The sequence below is a fragment of the Lytechinus variegatus genome, chromosome 13, assembly GCF_018143015.1.
Source record: "Lytechinus variegatus isolate NC3 chromosome 13, Lvar_3.0, whole genome shotgun sequence".
NCBI lineage: Eukaryota > Metazoa > Echinodermata > Echinoidea > Temnopleuroida > Toxopneustidae > Lytechinus > Lytechinus variegatus.
This window is the reverse complement of record NC_054752.1, coordinates 33,099,584-33,113,133: the sequence shown is the minus strand read 5'-3', so window position 1 is coordinate 33,113,133 and position 13,550 is coordinate 33,099,584. Positions and strand designations below refer to the sequence as shown.

Below are 13,550 nucleotides of genomic sequence, written 5' to 3'. Positions count from 1 at the left end.
TCTTTTTTAAACACGCTCGATGGCAGTATTTTTACATTTGTTTGAAAAGATATAACATTTGGCGTACAAAAAAATGAAATTGAATTGTACTCCTATATTTCCATATAATCCAAACAGAAAATAATTTTTGTACAGAGATTACATAAAGTAACCTCATCTTATAAAATAAAATGTTGTCTGTGTCCATAATTGGGCAATTACTAAATAAATTTGTTTGATTTCTGCAGTTAATATATTGTGGTATCTTGGATTTGCCTGATCTACACATATTTTGTCATTAAAACCAAAGATCTTGTTTATTATGGCAATCAATTGTTTTATTACCAAACATGGCCTTAAGAAAGACCACCAAATGGGCATCATATGACAGTGACACTGTGTAAATATCAGAAATAAATAAATCAATAAATAAATGAATAATTATTGTAGATAAATAAATAAGTGAATGCATGAATGAATAAATAAATAAATAAATAGATCTAGTCTAGATATAAAATAAATAGATCTAGATATATACTAAATGAATCAAATAAATGAAGGAACAAGGGAATGCATTAATGAATGAATGAATGAATGAATGAATGGATAAATGTTGAAATGGATGGATTAAATTTTAAAGGGATAAATAAATCAATAAGGCCTTAACCATTCATTAAAATGAATGAATGAATGAATAAATAAATAAATAGATAAATAAATAAATGCATAAATGAATGAATGAATGAATATGGATGAATGAAAGAATGAATGATTGAATGAATGAATGAACGAATGAAAAATGAATGAATGATTGATTGAATGAATGATTGAATGAATAAATGAATGAATGAATAAATGAATGAATAAATGAATGAATGAACTAATTAATGAGTGGGTGAATGAATTAATGAATGAACGTAACAATAGACCTTTTAATTAGCTTAGATCTACATGTAGATATACATATGTAATGTATAAATCACAAAGAATTGAATTAATCAATCAAATCGATCAATTAATCATGACATAAAAAATAATCCTAACAGGTGAAGATGCACTTCGAATATTCTTAGGTTGTTGCTTTGGCTCTCAAGTTATACCATGGTCACATTTGGTCTACAGCGGCCATACGGAGAGTCGAAAACAGCCGTTTGAACATTTTTTGTACCAACTACACATAGCGATTTGGATGAAAATTAATAAAAGTTTTCGACTCGCCGTACGGTCTCCGTAGAGCAAATGTGACCATGGTATTAATGTCAAAAGATTTCATCAAAGCATGCACTCCATCTATGTCAATTGCCATACATCAGGCATCACATAGATTAGACCACAAAAGCTTCAGTCTCTGTATTTTGGTTGTTCCGCTGAACTACGTTGGCTCCACTCACCAATACAAATTTGTTAAATAAATCCTAAGAAACAATGGTTATTCCTGTCTACACACAGACCTACTGTCAGTGGTGTACTGTGGATCACGGGAGGGGGGGCACTAGCAAAAAATTTGAGTCACTTAGAATGCTTGAAGCACGCTCAGTTTTCGGGTATACTGACTAATAGAGATCATTTTAAGGACAGTGCCATTAAACGGATATTAATCTCACTGATCACATAATGCGAGCGCGAATTGATTTTTTTTTTATTCAGACCTAAAAAGAGACATTATGAACTTTTCGTAATTAGGATATCTGTCTCACTAAAAAAAATGCGAGCACAGAAGCGTGAGCTGAAATTTTTGTTGACCCCAAAACAGGGACATTTTAAGGGCTATTTGTTTAAGGAATCCAATAAGAGTAGGCCTACACATATCTCACCATAGTCATTTAATGCTAGTGCAAAGCGCATGCTGATTTTGTTAGAATTACATCTAGTCTAAACACATGAAGCACTTTTTGTAGTTATAAGTTGTAATCATGATTATCATACGTATCTCACTAATTAAATATTCTGAGCGCGAAGCGCGAGCTGAAAATTTAGGAAATTCAGACTTGTAGAGGGGTGTTATAAGGCTTGTTTGTAGGAATTCACGCAGACCATGCGTATTTCACTAACCCAAATGATGCGAGTGCGAATCGCAAGGTGAAATTTTTTTATATTCAGATCAGACAAGGGGACATTTTCTGGACTGATTTTAGGAATTAAGCAGACATCTCGCTAATGCGAACGTAGGCACCGACTCCTAGGAAATTTTTTATATCAAGAACAAAATTGGGTGCATCAGTAGTCATGAAAAAGAACCATATGTCGCTACATTAAACAATAATAATTTGAAGTGCGAGGAAATATATTTAGCGTATATTGACTTGCAACGGAAGGTTTTAGCACAGGATTATATATCTCAATAAACAGACAATGCAAGCAACAGGAACAATGAAACATTGGCCGCTGCATGAGCAAATTATGTGTCATAAAGTTATGAAAAATGTTTTTCATGTATTATATAACATAATTATCATAATGAACAATAATTTATTCTTTCCCACGATGTTTCTCTCCCTATCTCCCTCTTTTTCTCCTTTTCCCATCTTTTTTTGCCAGCCAATTGGGGGAGGGCACGTGCCCCCCCCCCCAAAGTTACGCCACTGTCTGCTGTTCCAACATTGAGCCTACAACCACACCATTTAGGGGCAAAAGTCTTCTATACTTTATGCCAAACATCAAGGTAAATCAAAGTAAATTACAGTACAGGCCTTGTTAGGCTACATTGGAATTGGATATATTAAGGTGCACCACACTTAGCCAAGAGGATCTAGAGAGTAAAAATCATTTACTAACGTAAGGTTACTCTCAACGAAGCCAGGTCTTCCTTTCTTTCCATTTGTGTGTACCACCAAAATACCTGAAACTTTCGCCCCCGAGATTTCTACTTTCTTTCTAAAAGATCTAGCCCTAAATCATGTACATAGGATACAACTTCATTTCCGATATTTCTACACTATGGATTTTATTTTTAAACAAGTATTCATAGAAAAAATGAGAAAAAGGTCATGAAAAGACAGAAGAGAATTGCCTGATGCTTACGCTGCCATCTTGTTTCCTATTGTTCTTCCCTAATGGTACACACAAATGAATAGAAAGGAATACCTGGCTTCGTTGAGAGTATTAAACCTTAGTCCTTACGATAGTAAATGATTTTCACTCTCTAGCCTAGGAGGCTAGGACTAGACCAAAAGCTTTGATCTCTGTTTTGTTGGTTGTTCAATTCAGCTGAACTCCGTTGGCTTCACTCACCAAATACAGAGACCGAAGTTCTAGCGCGATCTGTACAGGGGACTCAATGGCCATATGTTTATGTACATAAGATCGGATAAAACGGGAAAGTGAATTTGCACAACAGCCGAGGTAAGTCACTGTTTTTGTTCCTTTTAACTTCATTTTTCTCTGTTTTTTGACAATTAATGCCAAGAGGGAATATAAATTTGCATTTTGGACGTGTTAATTTTCAAAAAAAATTTAAGAGCCCCGAAGGGGGGATTTTGCATTGCAAGTAGAGCTGTAACCGATTTTGCAATCGGCAACCGATTCCATTCGATTTCACAACAATCGGCGATCACCTGCCGATCTTCGATCATGCCCCTTGAAGGAAAAAATCGGATATAAAAAATCGGCATAGATCTATTTACAGTGCAGTCAGAACATATTTCAAGATTTTTTTATTTAGAGCTTGTTAACAATGGAATAGTTCGAACAATCAGATTCCTGGAATGTCAGAAAAGACGGCAACAAGTTGACCTACTTATGACCTACCGGTAGCTGCGCTGACTGGTATGGTGGGAGTGGAACTTTTTATACCCCTTTCATAAACCCCATTAAAATGAATTAGGCGGCTAATAGCAGCATAATTTGGTCGTAAAATTGGAGGAGGACAAGAGTTATCCGCATTACTCTGATGCTGCTATTATCCGCATAATAGCAGCATCGGGACAAGATTTTGTTGTTCTCTTTATGAACGCATTTCCAAATTATGCGGATAATTGCCATTATGCGGTCACAAGGTCACCCTTTTCCAACACAACCGCATTGGAGGGGGCGTGTCCAGTTGTCATGGCGATTATCCCCCTTTTTCAGGACGGGCGCTCGTAAAAAATAATGCGGCTTATTTTCGGAGTTTATGAACGCAATTTTTATTGAATTATCCGCATTACTCTTAGGCGGCTAATTGGAGGATAGGTTTACGAAAAGGGTATTAGATGAATGTATCGTATAGTACAAACAAGGAACATATACTTGTACTGGGATTGTCATTTATCCCGCCCATGAGTGCACACAAAGGCCAATAGCAATGAAGTTTGAGAGCTGTGTGTGACCGCATGGGTGCATAATATTACATGCATTATGTATGCTAGTGCTTATGGTGATAAATCCCGCCCATGAGTGCACACAATGGCCAATAGCAATGGAGTTTGAGAGCTGTGTGTGACTGCATGGGTGTATGACTGCATGAATATGTTGTACGCATTATGTATGCTAGTGCTGACAAATCCCGCCCATGAGTGTATACAATGGACGAATAGCAAGGGAGTTTGAGAGTTGTGTGTGACCGCATGGGTGCAAGAATAATACATGCATTATGTATGCTAGTGCTAATGCTGATAAATCCCGCCCATGAGTGCACACAATGGCCAATAGCAACGGAGTTTGAGAGCTGTGTGTGACCGCATGGGTGCATGAATGTGTTGTACGTATTATGTATGCTAGTGCTTTCGCTGATAAATCCCACCCATGAGTGTATACAATGGACGAATAGCAAGGGAGTTTGAGAAAAGTGTATGATTGAATGCTGTGTTGTCACGGCTGTTTCATAGTGAAAATAAGCTTGGCGCCCCCTCGCGGCCCAAGTGCGCATATTCATTTAAGGTTGTTGTGCTGCGATATCTCTACAGGGGCGATGAACAAATCTTTGGCGAATGTTGTGGCATTTGGCGCTGACACGACCAACTCTCTCTGTCTGTCCCCAACAGTTTATTTATTTCGCAAGAATTCCGTGGAGGAAACATTTTTTTCCATGTTTGAAGTCGTAAGTATGGCAATGGGATTATACGTTTTCTGTTTTTTTCCATTTTGTGATGATGTTTGCGTTTGCATAATCCAATGTTAACTCGCAAATCTGGACCTAATTATGGAACTTTATAAAGTCCAAAATGTAAAAAGTCCGGTTTGTCAGCATTTCGTATTTATTTTAGTTTTGTTTTCATTGCACTGAAGATTCATCTGGCGCAATTTTTCGTGCGACCCAACATTAGAATTTACTTTAGGTTCATTTTTCGATACAGCACATTCTGTTTGTACAGGATGTGGGCGCCGCTACCTCGGGTGAAGCCGGGCAGGGCCGGGTCGCGGGCCGCCTGGCTGTGTGGTCAGACACCGCTCATGTACACAGCAGCTCAGCTGCGCTTCGTGAGCTGAGGCAGAGCTAACCCAGGCAACTCCCGTCCGCGTAGCGGGCGGGAGCCCAGGAGCTTACCGTGTAATTGACCATACTCAATGGTCTACAAGGGTAGATTATGGTCAAAATATCTAGCAAGATAAATTATGAAAACAGAAATTATGCACTAACCACGATTATATGGATGATGGTCTAACGAGTGGCAGTTTTTCAGACATCTGGGCACAGACTGGAACCTCAAAAAAACGAAAAGTTTTCTCCTACCCCCGTCTCGATCGGCCATTTTTGTTATGAATTGCCACTTGTTAGACCTTCATCCATACATAATTTCTGTTTTCATAATTTATCTTGCTAGATATTTTGACCATAATCTACCCTTGTCCCATGAGTATGGGTCAATACATGAGCTCCTGGGCGCCGGCGGGCCGGCGCTCCCTGGGTTAAGGCAGAGCTAGCTGAGCCAGACTGCCTGAGTGAGACTGAGAGTGCATTTGCTGTACATGTAATGATTTGGCTGTGCCTAATGCTGCTGAGTGCTAACTTTGACTCGTAAAAAAGGGTATTTCACGGTCTTGGTCTAGACTCTTATTTTCACAATCATGACAACACTTGCAATATTTTTGGCCATTTGTTTTTTTTTTGCATACAAATTTACAGTCAGTGTTACCCATATCTGTGATACTGCGGCTACATTGACTACACCGCACTAGTGACTAGATTCAAGGCCAGCAGTGCTACTGCTAGTTAGCCTAGAGGACTCAGTGATCATATTTTTTATGATTTTGATATTGCCACTTGATCAAATGACAATATCAAAATCATAAAAAATATCACTGAGTCCTCTAGGCTAAGTGGTAGTACGAGTAGGCCCTATACATTCTAGATTTTTCAATTGATTTTTTTAGGGTGGGTTAGATTCTGCTTGAGGTTTGAGGTTTTTCCAGATACATGGGGGGGGGGGTATTGCATTAAAAATATGCTGTACTGCATAGAGTCTATACGGTGGGTCCGGGGATTGGGTTTGAAATGAAGGATTTTGTGTTTTTTTATTTCTTTAGATTTTTTAATTTTTTTTTTTTAGGGTTACATTCTGCTTGAGGTTTTTTCAGATACATGGGGGGGGGGGGGTATTGCATTAAAAATATGCTGTACTTCATAGAGTCTATACGGTGGGTCCGGGGGATTGGGTCTGAAATAAAGGATTTTGTGTTTTTTTATTTCTTTGTTTTCTCAATCTTTTAGTTTCAATGAATCTATCTGATATCAATAACACACATTGCTACATTTATTCACAACAAACTATACACACATAGGTCAGGTAGGCCCTAAATTTTAATTTTCTATTGTATCAGACCAAAATATACATTTATTATTATAGTTCATACATGATAGTTTATCTCTGCACGCGCTTCTTTGGTGGCATTTCTTGTTTACTAAATTTCATCATAAGATGACTTTCATTTTTCAAAGATCCTTTTATCTTTAATATAACATGTCTTCTGTGTGCACGTTTTGTACAGGGAAGATTAGCATAAATTCTGTTCGTCTTTTTTATCATCATGATAGTTGTTCTCTGGTGAAACAGGTATTCAAAGAATTTCTTCTTTTGTTGATTTGAGTGTTGATACGTCATATTTAACTAATATCACCAACATAATCTGAAAAATCTAATTTCTCACATGAAAATGACATTACCAATATATTTATAGGTTTTTTTATTTTATGTATCCTTTCAACTAGTTCCCCTAGTCTCAAAAATTGAAGGAAAAAATTTGTATGTTACATCAGAGGTTAAATCTAAATCATACCTATATTACATCAGATAAAATAAACATCTAAAACAACTGCCAGCTATTTTACTTTTTATATAAAAAAATGAAAAATTATATCACACAATTTTCAGTAATCTACACATCTGTGACGTTACAAAATAGAATAATTTGAAATTTATATCTCCAATATCCTGACTTCTACATTTAATCTTCTTCATTTGTCAGTTGCTTGGTGATGGAATGAGTCATTTTCTGAAGCAATGAGATGGAAGGAACCTTCATAGCATCCAACAAACAAGGATTTCTATGAGGCATTGTGTTTTCCACATAACAGACCTCTGTATCACCAACTTAAATGAGCCTCCACCTGTCCACCATGATCTCCCCCAAACTTAATCCACACCTCTTCTTCAGGAATTGTCCCATCGTGAGTTGTGAGAAATCCATTCCTGTGGAAAGATGATGGAACATGAACATATGGGTAGGTTTTGATGATTTCTGCCAATTAATAGCTTTAGCTATGAAAAAAAAGGCTGGCCTCCCTCAACATGTTTAAAGATATTTCTATTACTCTTTTTCGTTTGAGTCTTCTGGTAATGCAAAATTTGAGGCCACATTGGTGACAATTGGCACAGTTTAAAAACAAATAATACAATTATGCAAGTGCATATCAGATCAAAATTTGCTCAAAAACTTGTTTTAGTACAAATCCAATGCTTTATTCTGTCTCCAGGAAAGATTTATGATTGTATATATTATTCTCACTTTTGATGAATTTAATCATGAATCTGGTGGCAGATTATAATATCTATTGTCATTTAAAGGTGCAAATGATCATGAATAATCCTTTGTGGCAATGTCCTTGAGATTAATTTATTGATTTCACATTCTTTATGATCATTAAAACTATTCAAAATAAAGCAATATTCTGGTGCTAACTTTTCTTTCTGTTTCTGTTGTCTAACCACCTCCAGTCTGTGACTCTGCTCTGGACCTAGTGAATCACTGTTGACTGTCCATGGTTCAAGTGAGGATTGGCAAACCTGGTCATTTCTTGATTACCTACAGAATGCAATTGCAACATATGCAAAATCTTATGCAGGAATGGGGCTATAGCAGTGATGGGACACTACCTTTGACTGTGAAGATCAGACGATGCAATTCCTGTTGGTCAGCCCCCCCCCCCCCCCCACCCCAAGGAGCCATGCACTGCCAGAGATCTTGAGCCAGGTCTTCAGTGGTTATCCATTGATAAGAAGAACGGAGATAATAAAGACAGTGAGGTCAGTACGACATTAATTCTCAGTGAAAATTACCTATTCATCTGTCTGTACTGTGGACCAATTAAGGTGCCCATCATTCATCATGGCCAATGTCTTTGCTGCATCTTGTTATGTAAATCTCTTTGAATGACTATTAAACAAGAAGAAGCTTTCTTCATATGTATAAGCTCTAAAGCATATATACATAACAATTTTAATTTAATATTTTGATGGCCATTCATTAGAAGACCCCCCCCCCCCCAATTCAAATTTGGTGCTTTTAAATTCATCTGCCACTATACAGGTTGAAAGAAAATGCCCCCACTCACTTGCATGTACACATTGGGTTCATGGCTCCCAAAATTTTCACCACAAAGAAAAGGGGATAAGAAAAGGAAAGTAAAAGGGTGAAACATACTACTTTCTGAATATTGTGTCAATTTCTATCACAGTTACTATTATTTTAAATGTAAAAATTAGTCAATATGGAAGAAAATGCTTGAAGATGAGAAATCAAAGTGATTTGGATATCATAAGGAAGGGGATATATATTTTTTTCCAACTATAAGTAGATCAACATTTATACTTGTAAACCATTCTTTAAAAAAATTATGTTTTATCTATATTTCAAAGAAATAAACAAGTAGTATGTTGCATTTGTACAGGTGATGAGCTTTGAATTAAGATAATTCTCTCATTTAATTCACAGTGCTAAGAATTTGTGTTACTTACTGTTCCAGGTATCTTGTTGATTTCGACGTGACCATCTTCCTGACGCTTCTTCCAAACAATGAAACTGGAGGCTCTTTCCACGAATGAATGTTTAGCTGCTTCAAGTGTGATTCCAGCTTTTTCAAGAGCTTCTTGTTGTTCTACTTCTACTGGCCTTTATTGTAGTTAACATGTCCTGTGAATGTTTTTAGGAGGCCAGTTATGCTACAAACACAGTAAACCTCAAGTTCACATATAGTTAAAAAACAGGGACTACTTGTAACATAATCTAGGAAAAAGTTCTACAAATTGGACATGGTGAAACTTTTCATTCATTATGTTTTCAGTATTTACTGAGGTACTCACTACAAAAGGAAGTTGGGGTCAAAAGGTCAAGTTTTTGTTCAACTTGGTCACATTCCTTTATTTCTGCATCAATTATGTTCACACTTCATCTGATCCCTGGGTAATACATGTACTTTCATTAGGATAATGGGTCAAAGGCCTAATGTTAATAATCAACTGCCTAATGTTAATAATCAACTGAAAATTACTTAGTCAGAAAAGGTGGTTTATTGGATTCCCTATCTTTTGCTTGTAATTATTATTTTTTTCAAATTTAGTATTTCTCCATCAAATCTGACAAATTCATTATTTTTTTATCAATAATTATTAAACGATGTCAGTAATAACAGTTTTGAGAAACATGTGCAAGTATATGTACCAATATCCATGTGCAGAATATTTGCTGGAAGGTTAAATGCTACAGTGAAATTTTAAAGTGCGCAACCATAGGATACGGGAAAAAGTTCTTGCAGCCTTTGATGTACTTTTAAAGATCAAGATAGAATTCACCCAAAACATCTATTAGGTGTTAGTAGCTGAAAATATCCTAGATTAGTTCAGAACTATTCATCTGGAAGAAGAGACAAGTCAAAGCATTTTAAACAATTTCAAAACTTACTTGCGCTATATTTGTTTTTAATTGATATGCAGTTAGAATTGATCAAATTCTGATTGCAAGCTGACAAATTATATATATATTTTGTGCCCGCCTTAGCAACACTCTTGTTCGATTTGAAGTGTATTGATTAAGAAGTTATAACATGTAACAGTCTGTTAAAATTCTTGGTGTAATCGTCCAATCCAATCTAAAATGGGACCTACATATCATGGAAATCATCAAAAAATGTAACAGGAAGTTGTACATGTTTAGGCTTTCGAAGCAATATGGGCTGTCTCTATCGGATCTGAAATTGGTATACATGGGCTACATTCGTCCTGTTATGGAATATTGCACCCCAGTTTTTAATGGTGGGCTTACAAAGAAATATGTAAGAAGTTTAGAGCAAATTAAAAAAAGAGCTTGTAGAATCATGTTGGGCCCAAACTACCCGGGCAAACTACACAGATTATGCCAGTGCTTGCCTATCATGTGAAATTCCTACTCTGGAATACAGAAGGGAGAAACTCGGCCTGGATTTCGCAATATCTGTAACCAAATATCCAACATTCAGTACCTGGTTACCTCCTCCAAAAAACTTACCCATCAATCTCCGACATACTCCTAGATATCAGCAATACAAATGTAGGACAAATCGATTTCGCAGTAGCCCCATACCATATTTCATAGATCTCCTGAATAAAGACATGCCCAATCAATAAACCCATTGCTCATTTGAAAGCAATACCAGCCTACTTGCAATATCAAGTTTTTTAATGAATGAGGAAATCAACTTTTTAATATCCATATATTTTTATTGATCTTTTACAAACGTTTACGTATTTTATTTTTATTATTTTTAATTTACTATTTCCTCATCTTATGTACATGTATATAAATTTTCTTTGCCAAAGTATTCTTGCCTATACACATATTTCTCATGTCAGTTTTTACAAAGGTTACTGTTTTTTAATGTTTGAAATATTTAATGAGTCTTTTTATTGTTTTTACTTTGTATACATGAACAATTCAGCCATTTGGCTGCGACTCATGTTTCTAATAAACCTTGAATAGAATAGAATTGAATTGTATGTTAAATAGTAGGTTAAAAACAACTGAAAATATGTATTATAATACCAATGTATTATATTGTATCATAATATGAATTATGACTATGGTTTACATTTCTAGTCAGTTAAAATGCAAAGAACAACGAGATTCAGATTATTTTTACAAATTCAATAATTTTGAGAACATAAAGGAATGAGCTACATGTGCATGTCATATCCAATCTAATCAATTACCAGTAGTCACTTATCTGATTTATAATTTATATTTATTGTATTTTTAGGTCTTGTATCATTGCATAAAAAAATTTATCCATGGGGTACTGAATTTGCCAGGCATGTGAAGGTGAAAGTATTTTTTCAGTGTTTTTTTTAATTGTTATGTACACTGTAATTGATATGCATACAACAATGATAGATAACCAATTTTTATGGCTGTGTGAGTGATAGATCACATGAAATTTGCAAATATTATGTTTTAAAATGACTGATTTTTTCATATTCATATTCATATTCAGGGAGTATATAATGCAGACCTGACAAGTGACCATTGTTTTCATTTAGGAGTTCAATCCCTTCTCCTTTCATCCATATTTTATAGCTTTTATAAAGTTACGAGGGTTTCATTGACCCAACAGACATGTAGAGATTGAACTTTACCTCCTACCTCAGTTGTTATACATGCTTATCAAAATATTATTTTATTGGAAGATTTCTTTCAAGTAAAATTATTGTCTTGATGTTTATTTATATGTATATCTGTGCATGTAATGTCACTGGAGGGCAAATTTTCAAATGTGGTTCAATAAATAGTTGAATGTGAATGAAACTCTATCCGTATCTAAACTTCCTAAAATATGTAGTAATTCACTGCAATTTTATTGTAAATTTTGAATAAAATTCGTTTATATAATCTTACTCTTTTTATAAGCAAGGGATGACCTGCCATGACTACTTGAGACATCTAACATTCTGCTGTATAATCAAGGATAAAGGCACAAGGGTGAGGCACATGTACTTGTATGCTGCCTGGCATGCTATATTTTGAGAATGACTCCTTGATTAGGCAGCCTTATCCAAATGAAAGGCCATTGTCATTAATACGCCACCCCCTTCCTCAATTTTGCCTTCTCCAGTGCCCCAATTGCATAAAAGTTAGTATTATGGTAACCTTGTTATCAAATGGTAACTACCATGTTAACACTAATCAAAGCCAATCAAGATCAAGGACTCCATACAAGTTGTATGTGCATGGTAAATCATAATTGTAACTTTTTTTATGCAATGGGGCCGATGTATATTAAATCCTTGATCACTGACAACAAACAATTAATGAAACGGGACAAAGGCAGTATTGATGAAACTGAAAAACCAGAGTCAAAGGCAAGGTTGGAAGGGATGTCCCCCCCCCCCTCCTCATTTTGAAAAAAATCTCAATTGAACATACTACTAATATAACTATAGGCCTATAGCCAGTTTTAGGAAATTGCATAGAAAATTGTCATCTGCACCCACTCAATTTTCAGTTTTGCTCTTTGCACCCTCTTGATTTTAAAAATACTGGACCTTCCTCTGAGGTATTGTGGGGTTGGATTGGCTTGGGTATTTATGACGGTGGGGGGGGTAATATTTCACCTCCACAATAAGAAAAAACATAGTTTCCATTTAAAAAATTTAACAAGTAAATTTATTTTTAAAAGAATCAGTGACAATAATACTAGTCAACACCAGGGGCTGTGAGGGGGGGGGGGGGCTGTGAGGGCTTTCTAAAACCATGTTCAAAAACATAAAAATTACCATATAAATATGATTATTGCATGGTCAGTCCCCATTTTCAAAACTTCCACGGCACCTAACACCACTTTCCAGAAGGGGCGGGGGGGGACTGCCTTATCCTCAAAAGTAAGATGGCCCCGGGGCCGGCCCCTGTCTCTGGTTCAGTATTAACAAGTCAGTGGCATACACAGGGGTGGGGGTTACAGGGGTTAAACCCCCTTCAATTTTTTAACCCTCCCACCCCCCACCACAATTAAAAAAAACACTATTTTTTATATTTAAGTTTTTATTGAAGTAAATCATAACAATCACAATATTTACAAATGACTAGCATGATGGAAAAGCATAATTTTTTTTTTTTTGGAGGGGGTCATCAACATTTCATTCAGCTTGACCCACCCCCATCCCACTTAAATATTCCTACTTAGGCTACTATAACAAGTTATTTATTTTTATCATTTTTATAATGAGAAAGAGTTTGCCTATTTTTTTAGAGGACCGCCAACTTGAGCAATTCATGCCATTGAAAAAATAGGCCAATGTACTCTCACGGCTTATATGATGACAGCTAGTTAGAAGAAATAATTTTTTTCCATGATCGATCATGATCCGTGGTACATGTACTTGGTATCGTCGACTCGATCTCCCATTCTA

At 35.9% G+C, this 13,550-nt stretch overlaps 1 long non-coding RNA gene across 1 annotated transcript; it reads left to right on the top strand.

Moving 5' to 3' along the window:
- The first annotated feature begins 4,858 nt into the window (after positions 1 to 4,858).
- Positions 4,859 to 10,888, top strand: LOC121425861. The gene is made up of 4 exons (XR_005971543.1): positions 4,859 to 4,996; positions 7,363 to 7,618; positions 8,112 to 8,420; positions 9,140 to 10,888. It is a non-coding gene; the product is annotated as an uncharacterized LOC121425861 (long non-coding RNA).
- Positions 10,889 to 13,550: the final 2,662 nt, after the last annotated feature.